General features: G+C 43.3%; 1 long non-coding RNA gene across 4 annotated transcripts; it reads right to left on the reverse strand.

Annotated features, from left to right (window-relative positions):
- Positions 1-4961: 4961 nt before the first annotated feature.
- LOC127349232 (uncharacterized) lies at positions 4962-6180 on the reverse strand. 4 transcript variants are annotated; one of them, XR_011742241.1, is made up of 4 exons: positions 6054-6180; positions 5482-5809; positions 5266-5306; positions 4962-5165 (listed from the first exon to the last, which is right to left on the reverse strand). It is a non-coding gene; the product is annotated as an uncharacterized lncRNA (long non-coding RNA). The 4 variants fall into 4 exon arrangements; XR_011742240.1 differs by having other exon boundaries at positions 5266-5322; XR_011742239.1 differs by having other exon boundaries at positions 4962-5306.
- Positions 6181-12087: the final 5907 nt, after the last annotated feature.

Consider the following 12087-nt stretch of genomic DNA (forward strand, 5'->3'; position numbering starts at 1 on the left):
AAAAACAGCAGAAAACAGCAACTGGCACTTCGGCATCTTGTTAATAGGTTAGTTCCAGAAAATGCACGAATATGACATAAAGTGTGCATAAAACATGTAGATAACATCAATAATGTGGCATGGAACATAAGAAATTATCGATACGTCGGAGACGTATCAGGCAGTTCAACATATCCAATGTCTCATCGGTTCTAATTTTCTTGTAGGATTATTCCTCATGTGTAGTCTGTTTTTTTCAATGAAATGAATACTGTCCATGTATTGGTTTACTATCCTTCCATGTATGAAGCACATGACTAACTAGTTTTATTTGCCTTGGAACATATTTCTGTCTGGTTGTAATGGACAACTAAGAACTTTTAGGTTTAATGTGTGTATGTAGAACCTTAAGTTCTACTTATGGAATGTCTTAGTAGTAAGATCTTATATCTCAAGTGTGGTTATGCATGAATGCCTTGTTTGTTATTCTCATGCATAGATTGTTTTTCACATAGACTGCGCAGTCTCCGTAGCCAAACTTGTTCAATCCCTCGATAACAAAGTCATTGCCACGTAGAGATGTTAGCTAAAATCAACCAAGTTTGATTACCATAGAAGCTACGCAGCTTGTCTTAGAGCTCGGGTAAGAAAGGAGTAAAAAATAGTCACATATTGGTAGAGTTGTGAACCCTTAACAAACAGTCACATATGAGCTTGAGGTAAAAATAGTCATATATTTGTGTACTTGTGATTATTTCGACGTTGCCTATATAGACCATGCACCATTCCGTGTTAAGTCTCCTAGGGTTATCACATGAAATAACTATGCACTCAGTTGGAACTAGTCTATAAACTGACCACCTTGGGGTGTACCATCCAGGAACTACCTCGTTCTTGATAGTTCTTTGGAGCACATTAGAAGAAGATAAAACTAGCTAAATCTATTCGGAGATATACATGTATTTAAACATTTTTTCCCTTCTGTTTGAGTTTTTCTTGGCAACTCGAATTAAACTGAAATTTAATAGTTTATTGTCACAGAAATTCAAAAAATAAAATCATCATATGCTTGTCAGAACTTTCGGTGGTTCCTCATACTTCTGATGGTCCCTCATATCTGCATTGCATGAAATAACACACAAGTCAGTGGCACATAAAATAGTTGAAGATTAGTGCAAGCTATTTAAGTAGGGCTGAACCAGACACTCACTCCTTATGTAGCCTACACTTAATCTTGTTGTTTCTGTTATGACCTGGTTGATTGCAAGCAGTGCACAACCTCTCCTTCCGCTCGTCGTGTGACAGTATCCTGCCATTTTTTGACGTTTGTTGATTCGTATTCTTGTCCTTATAGTACTTCTGATTTTGTTTAGGTGCTCCTTTGGTCTCAGCTTGTTCAGGATCACCCACTACTGGTGCATCTCCTCTGTATTGTGCGTCCTCATGGTAAGCCGTTGAATGAGTGGTCTGGACGCCTCGTGGGCATTCGTGCATCGGATAAGGTTCACCGAGCACTTGGCGATGTTGATACGAACTCCCAAGGCTGTCCCAAAATCTTCAATCACCGCCGTGAAAGCCCAAAAGTCCATCACTGAGGGCCGCAAGAAAGTCACGACATCATCAGCATATATGGATGTGCGGTGACGCAGACCTAAAGGCGTTAGTGGACTCAACAGCCCTTCATCTGCGGCCTTCTTGATCATCAAGTGCAAAACCTCCATGAGCAGAATGAAGAGCTGTGGAGAGAGTGGTTATCCCTGTCGTAATCCACGTTTATTGGCATTTCACGAGTCCAAGGTGCCATTATGCAAGACACGCGTCGAGGCCGTGGAGAGAAGACCATAGAAGCACGTGATAAGCCTCTCTCCAAAGCCCAGCTTCCAGAGAACGTCAACGGTGGATCCATCTACTCGTTACTAGCTTTTCTAGGTGAACTTGCATGCGACCTAGCAGTACTAGAAGCTTGAGCTCCTTGAACTCGCAACAATTGAGCGATGGCGTGGCGGAACAGCGCGCGACATGGATGAGCTGAGCCGCCTATTGAGGTTGGCATTATTCGCTCCATCTTGTCGCGAGCCTCGTAATAATACACTAGTACTACTAGTTTAGGTTAAAATCCCCAATGGCAAGCCACGGAGTCCGTGATCTGAACGAGCGCACGCATCATCAGACGGATTCCAACACTTGGATGTTACAGTTTACTAGTTGAATGCCCATGCGTTGCTACGGTCTTTTTTTCTCATTCCTCTTGTTAATACCTTGCTTGTGAATCGGTTGAAATGTATTTCGAGATAAGCCATGATTATATTCTTATGACCCATGTAGTTGCACTAAACCCTAGAAATTTCATACTCCCGTCTTCCTCGGGCACACCCTATGATATCCTCATATCTATTGTGCCATCCAAATTTCCAGGGTTTTGATTCCCATTCGTAAGTTTGTATGTAGGTGGGGGGTTTGTGATCATGATTCGATAGGGTAACAACCTCAGACACACAAGAGATATGCAGGTTCAGGTCCAACGAATAGATCACCGGTAACATCCCTACTTCCTGGTGATGTCGATGGGATTAATATGTGTGAGGTGCCAATGAGTTGCTAGGGGGTGCAGGCTTACGATGGGGAGTCGAGGATGAAGATCTAGCCCAAGGAATAAGATTTAGCATCCCCCGTTCGCTTAGACCGCGGGAGTTACCCTGTCCAAAAAATGCTCCTTTGTTCGAGTAAATAGGTTTAATTCCCGATATGCCGGGCAACATAATAGGAAAAATATCCTTGCGATGGTCAGGATTTGTTTAATTCCGGCCTTCCTCTTCTATTGCTGGGTTTTCTTTCCTCGGGGCCTAAATGTGTTAATCAGGCTATGTTTGCTTAACGATTAACACAGGTCGGGCTGAAGGTACAACGCACCTCCCTTTAGAGTGTGGAGGAGAAGCGAGCCATGGAGTCTGCTCGCGCCTTCCCAGATGATTTCCCTCTATTTTTGTATGAAGCACGCCTTAGATTTGAGCATTCCTACTGACCCGTTATAGCGTAGACAGACAACCAAGCTCAGGGTTGCGTGGGCCAAATTTTTGAGCATACTACTTGGTTTAAGAATCCATCCGCGAAGGCGGACGGGTGTCACAAAAGGATTTCGTTCCTGGCACCTACTCTTTCAGTAGATAATGTGTCCCCTTCTCATTCTGCCGGAAGCTATAGCTTAATAGGCAGAAACTCTAGTAACACTAAGCCTTCTTACTGATACATTTATATACAATAGTGGGTAATGCCCAACTAAACATTAGTCTACCAGTAAAAGTAATGGAAATCTTGCAGGGTCATGATTATACATGGATGATGGGAGGTGAATTGCCACACAAACCCAATTGAGGTCATGATTCAGGGGACCAGGAGATAGTCTCCCTATTTTGCGAGAGCTAACAAAAGTGAGGGGTTCGCGACAAAATTTATTTTCTTTATCGACGTTAACGGAAGGCAAAGATTTTGTGATGATAATTTTTTTGTCAAGCGGGGATTGGGTTGGACGGCTAGGAACGAAAACAAGGCGAGAAACAATCTTGTTTCGAGCTAACAGATCATTCATTAATTTGACTGATCAACAAGAAGGCATCGAACGGTTGCAGATGTTGAGAAAGGAAATGCTATTAAGGCTAATTGATGGCTAACGATGGAATTATTTTGTCAAGTAAAGAGGAGGGATGCGCCTTTGTATCCAAGAGCCGTGGATTGATGATGTCCAGTAGATCGAACGGTCTAAATGGTTCCAATCTTTTTCATCAAACATGTTTAATGACTGACAACCAACTCCAATATAAATATAAGAGTATAGATCATACCATGGAATATTTTGGGATTTCAGTTCCCCTGTGCCATGAAATATTAAGTGTTGCCAAAACGCTCTGTTGTGGGAAAAAAACCTAGTCAGTGCAGAAATCACCTGAGCAACTCATCAACGCGTTTGATGACCAGCAATCAACTCCAATATAATACTACCTCCATCCTAAAGCTTAATGCTTATAAAGTAAAACTATATCAAGTTTGACTAAGTTTTTACCTAAAATCATTAACATGAAAAATACAAAATTAATATCATAAATAGATAATGAAACATATTTTCGTATGGTATGTACAAAATATTATATTTATTGATAGATTATTCTAAAAGCTTGGTCAAACTTTACTTGGTTTGACTTTTCAAAAAAAATATGCCTTAAGCTTTGGGATGGAGGTAGTACTGTAAATTGTACCATTGAAAATTTTGTGCTGTCAGTTCCTGTACCATGAAATACTAATTGTTGCTAAAACGCTCTGATGTGGGAAAAAACCTAGTCAGTGAAGAAATCACATGAGCAGCAACTCAGTAGCAACATAAAAATAAGTGGCACATATAGTGTTAGACAGGAAGGTCACAAACTTGGAATTTTAGTGTAAAAACCATTAACACACATGAATACACTAATTTATGGAATAACCAAATAGTTATTTGCTTTTCTAAACAGAAAACTGAACCGTTGTTGTAAAAGGCTATCAAATATATATATCAAGGAGAAATGTCAGGATTGCTAACATTTCCTTACACCATAAACTGCGGATTCTGAGTTACCTCACATTTGCGAAAACCTCTTAAAGTAGATATATTATTGGATTGACCTCCAGCAGCTCCCACGTGTGAAAATTAACCTCATGTATGTTTCACATACAACAAAAATAGATAAAGAAAACATTCTTCTGAAAATTTCGTCCATCATAAATATCATTACCAGTCCACAAAATCATAGTGGTATGTTGGTAGTGTTAATTCCTGTCAGAAAAGAGATTAAACCAACATAAGTTTAGTGCAATATAAAGGGAAACACATAATATGACTAATCAGTTGAACATATAGGCAGACTTCTCAAAATGCTAAGGAAATTCTGAGACAAACCTACACGTAAAAAGGAGGCCGCAGCTACTCCTTTGCATTTCCAATGCATTGATTGTATATCACGCCTCATCTTCTGTGATCGTCTATGCCAAATAGGAGGTCCAGGGTCACCGTTCAACAGTACTCTAGTGCTAGCTAGCAGGGCTAATATGATGAAAATTAATGCACAGAACATCTCAGTAAGTCCAAGCCGACATGCCGACACAAAAACCTTGAAGATACAAGCCCATGTCAAGCTTCACAAGGACGCGTGTGGCTCCTGCAATTGTTGCAAAAGTGCTGCAATTATGTAAGAACACACTGATTCATACAAAATGCTTGACGGCGAGCAGACTGATTCATCAAGATAAGAAAAATACCCCATAAAACAGTAGCTATGTTGAATCATTTGTGCCTTTGGCTGCAGAGTAATAAAACTATAGCAGGGTCAACACGGCAAACGTTTCATAGCCAAACGAACATGAACATAACATGTATGTAGTCTTCAGTGATATTGTAGTGTGTTGCAGGGATCAGTTCAAATTCAGAGCATTAAGGCTATAGCAGGGGAGAGTACAGTGGAGGTAACGGCTTACCTGGACGGAGGATCTCGGTGGCCTTGGGTAGACGAACCTGTTTTCTTCTGGGCTCCACGGGGACACTGGTCGGCCGAGAGGGAGGAAGACGCCGGTGCCATTGGGCTCACGCTTGGCTCCGGGCAGGGTGAGGGCGGCGCGCATGCCGGCGGCGGAGGAGTGAGCGGGAGGTGGCAGCGCGTGCTGCAGCTGCGTCTTCAGCAGCGGTGGTAACGCCGCCGGGCTCAGGTCGACAGGCGCTCCAGTGCCGCCGCGTTGCGTCGCACGCCCCAAGCAGCGGCCCCGAAGAGCTGCCGCTCCTTCTGCTGCTTGAGGAGTTGCTGCTGATCTGCAAAACAAATGAACAAAACGTAAATATTCAGGAACAAAAAATTCTCAAGACTGAAAGAACGAGACACAATGGAAAGGCACTCTGGCCGCCTCAGCTGGTAGAAGGAAGGAAAGATCCTACCATGAATGCTCTTTTGGGAAGTGACACACGCGGTATGGAAGGATTATATTTAATTTGTATTGATAAAGTTTAATTTGATACCGTGATTAGCGGTAATAAATGCAAACAAGTGGCGACTTACCATGAAAAGGCAATCGGACGATTGGATGTTAAGGGGAGACCGTGGGATTAGATTTGACGATCAGGATGCTTCCAATGACGACCACCAAAGTGCGTTGAGTGTCAAACGACCAACTCCCATTTAATAGTAAAGAATAGAAGGAAATGATTTTTTTATCAATAGAAGGAAATGCTGACAAGCAAACGCAGTGCATATTCCCTCAAAAAAAAAACGCAGTGCATATTCATTTTGTTCGTTATATAGCACTGGTAGCCTAACACATACAAATACAGAGTTTGCACATCCATAGAGTTTGGCATTATAACACGTAAAGCTCGAAATTTTTTTGAGAGTATGCGAACGCGTACCTTAATTTTATAGAAGGCAAAAATATATACAAGAAATGATGTCGAACGAACACATATGGCACCAAACAAAGCAAAAAGAAGGAAAAAGGGTACTCCCTCGCTACCAAGGTATGCTCTCCTGCTCGTACCCCTCTCTGAGCTCTCCACAGATGGCAAAGCATTTTGCACTCAGCCACAATGTATGCCGCAATGAAAGCTGGGGCACGACTCCCCGCCGAGCTCCTGAACACCTCTGCGTTCTTGTTTTTCCATAACGCATAGCCGGCCGTGCAGATGAAGCTGTTGATCCACTTCCTATCCTTGGCTCTGCATTTCTCTCTCTGTCCTCCGCCATCCTTCGATCGTGTCAGAGGTCAAGAGAGGCCACAAGCTTACTCCGCCATAATAATTCCAACTCGATCCATGGCGTATAACGGTATGAGCAATTTAAGAACACTTAACGCATGCAGGCCGGGGAGGACAAGATAGTATATACTAAGGAGGATCGATGATCAGGACCCAATGGAATGCGAGCACGCCGCCAGTGAGCTCGAAGCCTCGAGAACAGCTGGTCGTACCTCAGACACGGCGCGCCAGCTCCATGTCCGAGCGGCGTACGACTGCATCCCCGTCGTCAGGCGTGCGGCAGCAGCAGACATAAGAGATCACCGACACCAAGGCGACGACGATCAGGGCCGCGAGAATTATTGCGCCGATGGCCGATGCGTGTAGGCGGCGTCGTGGTTCGGCGAGCAGCGGCTTCGGGAGGTCTATTCCGACCAGATCCTCGTCCGCTACTGCTGCCACCGAGAGAACGAGTGACACCAGCAGGACAAGCTTGGGCGCGAGCGCGACCTACTCCCAGCAGTGGTGGAGCTATCCAAGAAATGTTGGAGAGCGAAATGTAAAATCTATAAGTTTGGGGGGAGGGGACAAAAGGTTTAAAAATCTCATTTAAGCCTATCCCGCAAAAAAATTCTTCAAAGAATGGTTAAAAACTGGGGGGCGGTGTCCCCCCCCCCCCCCCCCCAACACAGATGATTTATCACCAGCAAACAGAATCTTGCAGGCCGGGGAGGACAAGATAGTATATACTAAGGAGGATCGATGATCAGGACCCGATGGAATGTGAGCACGCCGCCAGTGAGCTCGAAGCCTCGAGAACAGCTGGTCGTACCTCAGACATGGCGCGCCAGCTCCATGTCCGAGCGGCGTACGACTGCATCCCCGTCGTCAGGCGTGCGGCAGCAGCAGACATAAGAGATCACGGACACCAAGGCGACGACGATCAGGGCCGCGAGAATTATTGCGCCGATGGCCGATGCGTGTAGGCGGCGTCCTGGTTCAGCGAGCAGCGGCTTCGGGAGGTCTATTCCGACCAGATCCTCGTCCGCTGCTGCTGCCGCCGAGAGAACGAGTGACACCAGCAGGACAAGCTTGGGCGCGAGCGCGACCTACTCCCAGCAGTGGTGGAGCTATCCAAGAAATGTTGGAGAGCAAAATGTAAAATCTATAAGTTTGGGGGGAGGGGACAAAAGGTTTAAAAATCTCATTTAAGCCTATCCCCCAAAAAAAATCTTCAAAGAATGGTTAAAAACGGGGGGGGGGACCCCCCCCCCCCCCCCCCCCCCCTCCCCAACACAGATGATTTATCACCAGCAAACAGAATCTTGCGTAGAAGAGAAGTGAGGAAATAGAGATCCAGATTGGGCTGTTTGGTTTAGGGATTGATTTACGGGATGAGGTTTTTCTGTTTAGCTGTGTACAATTAGAGGTGGTTAGTGGTAGCTATTGCTCAACGAGCGTAGGAATTAATTTGTTTACTGGGATATATGCATCATCTTACTCCGTGTATTGGAACATGCATACGCAGCTATTGCTCCTATCGACACTACTGAAGATGCATCCGAAAGTCGAAAATTGAACGATTAAAATAATTACTCCTGGACCCTTCACCAGTAAATCAAACAACGAAACACATGGATGAGGCAAGGTTGGCTTTGCCAAGCTGGGCTAGCTAAGCCCAGCTAGCTCAGCTATAGCTCTCACGAGCAGTGCAACCAAATGCACCCTAATTGTTACTCAAATAGGCTAAAATATCATAACTGAATTTTTCTGCAGATTAGATAAGCAATTTATATCTTTTGCCAACCTTGTGGTGACCTGTTTTAAATTTATATTCAGCCCAGCGAGTTAGAGCTTGTGGAAATAATGCAAAGAAATATAATTGACGAGTATGGAAAAGGCTATGTGCACTTCAACTTCACTGTGAAAAGTTTGGATGGCACGGTTCATTTGTTCTTCGCTGAGGTACATCCTGACTGTAGAGAAGTTGAAGATGTTTATCACTGCACTGCTCTGAACACGATTGATTCTGGTAACTGGCAACTCGTTGTGTGTGCATATTAAATTTCTTTACATTGATTAGTTAAGCATCTGAGTATCTGACTACCATACTTTTGATCCTTTTAGGTCATTGTATTGGGTGCAAGGATCGAGCATCAGATCTTCACCATCCTAATTTTTTTTTTATAGATAATGGGCGCTTTATTACTCAAGAGAAGCAATCTTCACCATCCTAATGATGGTGGCTACTTGGGTGGGCACAAAGACGTAGGATTTCCATTTATGGAGTATGATGATAGTGATTCAGCTGGTGAAGATGAATGGCCGACAATGATTGGGTTGAGTGAAGGTGATAAGTAATAATGTAGGATTTCCGTTTGTGGAGTATGATGATAGTGATTCAGCTGATGAAGATGAATGGGCGACAGTGATTGGGTAGAGTGAAGATGATGAGTATAATATATTCTGCTAGCGTAAAAAAAAATAGTTATAAGACATGGATCTTCAGGTCTATTCTGTTTTCTTATTTTCTTGTGGTGGAATCTACTCTTTTTTTATTGGATGCGGACGAATCTACTTTGTGCAAAGGGCCCTGGAGCGTCATTAGCTAGAGTTGTAATTTTAGAGTTGACAATAGTTTTTGAGCCAGTATTATGAGTTGTGCACGTGTATTTTATTCATCATTTCCTAATGTAAGATGCTTGTGCGTAAGAGAGTTATCATATCCATTGGAAATCCACTAACTAGAACAGTCAGCAGCTATTCAAGAACCAGTTACTGAATAATCTTTCTGAACTTCTCCGAACAGAAAAGTGAACTTCTAAACCCCTATGCAACTTCCAAACCGGGAGCATGAGGCCGACTACCTCCGCTGCGCCACGCTGGGAGAGTTCCACCTCCACCACGGGGAGCCGCCCCTCCCCTTCCTGCCTCGAGTTCCCCTGCACCGCCTCTCATGTTCCTGCCTCGTGGTCACCACACCAGCAAGAGGCAGATGTAGCATGCACTAGTACTAAACTGAAGTACTGCACGTGCTGAACTGAACATTTTCTTGTTCACAATTCGTACGTTGAACTGAATCTCAAAAAAAAAAAAAACAGTTTGTTGGTTTGGTTCGTCTAGCTTGTTGTGCTAGTCCAAGCCATCAGCATGCACGTTCATGTTGGGATCCTGCGCGGACACATATACTAAGGAGTTCTGTTCCTCTAGGCAGTCCACTTTTGTTTATCTCGGTGTTGTGTGTATGTTGATAGTTCACCTTTTATAGTTGAGAAACAACAGTTAACTTCTGTGTCGCCAAAGGTTACTTTTTGTTTTACCGTGAAACCATAGGGAAAAGCCCCTACGGTGTATTTTTCTTTATCAAATATTTACAAAGGAGCGAACACAGTGACGAATTACATCAAGGAGGGTACAAATGAATAAGAAACCAAAAGGGAGAATACATTACGAAGAAAAATTGGGAGCCAAGCTAGAAGAGGCTGTGACAAAGAAGGCTTCACTTTATACTGGTGAAGATAAAGGTCACTCTGGCTAACCTTCCAACGTGCTAGAGATGGCACATGGTTTCTAAAAATATGATCATTTCTTTCCCTCCATATGTTCCAAGCAGCACACACAATGATCTCTATGGGACATGGGCCTCGCAGCAGCTGTTTGGCTTGGATCCATCGCTCAGAAATATTCAGGAGGCAGTCCCATTGCACCTCGATCATGTGATCGCTAGTCTCCAACTCCACGTTCCAGTTTTTTCTCAACATTAGGTCCTTTGTGTTCAATCGGTCCATGAATAGAAGCTAAGCAAAAACCTTAAGCTTAGGCAGGAATTTAGATTTCCAGATTGATTGCAGATCTTGATCAACAGGAATAGCTCCAAATATAAACTTGTAAAATTTTGCTGAGGTGTAATTTGAGTTCCCCCACGCAAAGACTCTGGTATCTGTATCCGGCTACTGAATGTTGAGCACTACTTGAGCTCTTGTCTAAAAGTTTGCATTTCTAAAAGTTCTTCAAAGGCAAGTGTCGAGAGTGGGAGAACAAATCAAGAGAATATATCTGTCGACATTGCGATATCTGCGACAGTATCATCTAAGTTCAGACCAAACGAGTACAGTCCCGGGAATTGGTTACAGAGAAGTTCATTACCATGCCAGAAATCCTTCCAGAACAGGACTGTCTCACCACTTCCAATATTGCAAGAACTGATACTCCTGTAGGTATCTACTAAACTGAACTCATCGCGGCACCAAAAAGAGCCACGGCGAGATTGAGCATGAGGAGCAGAGCCAGGCGCATACATAGACCAAATGAGTTTCACCCACAGGATATCTTCTTTGTTGTAAAACTTGTGCAGCTGTTTGAGTAGCAAGGCCTTATTTTGTATTTCAAAATTGACAATACCAAGGCCACCATGTCGCTTAGGTCTGCAAACTAGGGACCAGGCGGCAAGAGAGTTAACCGAGGACTCCTCCTCCTCTTTGGCCCAAAGACAGTGACACCGAGAACGGTCAGCGATGTTGATTATTGTCTTATGAATAATCAGAGATGACAAATAGTGGTTTGACAAAGAGGACAATACAGAATTCACCAGTTGAAGCCTTCCACCATTGTCAAGAAAGCCTGCAGCAAGCGTTGAGCCGACGCTCAATTTGATCAACAACGGGTGTTAAGTGACTTAAGCCTTGGACTGATGGCCTGGTTGTGCCTAAAGGAAGGCCAAGATACGTGAAGGGCAAGGTGTCAGTCACACAACCAAAGGTATTGGCCAAGTGAAGAAGGCGTTGCTCATCAAGATTTATTAAAATCATATAAGATTTGGAGTAATTCACCCGGAGACCCGTGGCGGCAGACAAAACAATTAGCAGATTTTTTTAGAGCAAGTAGTTGTGTTGGACTAGGAGCGTATCGTCCGCATACTGAACTATTGAAAAGTTCGTTTCTGACTTTCAGGAATCAAGAAATAAATATTTAATTTATCCATTTGCAAGAGAAAAATACGTTATATCCTAGTCTGCAAAAAAAAAGACAAAGATAAGTGCAGCGTTTTAAAACTTGAATAAAAAAAAGGGCCCAACTTTAATGGACCCCAACGTTAACATGAAAATATTAAACGAAATGTAACAAAAAAGGCAAGTATACTATAATATCACGGGTAAAAAATTATCAAAATATCACACGTTTCTTCTATAGGGGGACTCACATCGGGGACCTATCAGCCAACAACGTCTCTGCACGTTTAAAAGGTAAAATCAAATGGAAGAGATTGAAAAAAGACAAGTATCTCGCAATATCACGGGTAAAAAAAAATCAAGATATCTCAAGTTTCTTGTACAAAGAGGCTAACATCACAAACTCATCACCTA

The sequence above is a fragment of the Lolium perenne genome, chromosome 4, assembly GCF_019359855.2.
Source record: "Lolium perenne isolate Kyuss_39 chromosome 4, Kyuss_2.0, whole genome shotgun sequence".
In the NCBI taxonomy this organism is placed as follows: domain Eukaryota; kingdom Viridiplantae; phylum Streptophyta; class Magnoliopsida; order Poales; family Poaceae; genus Lolium; species Lolium perenne.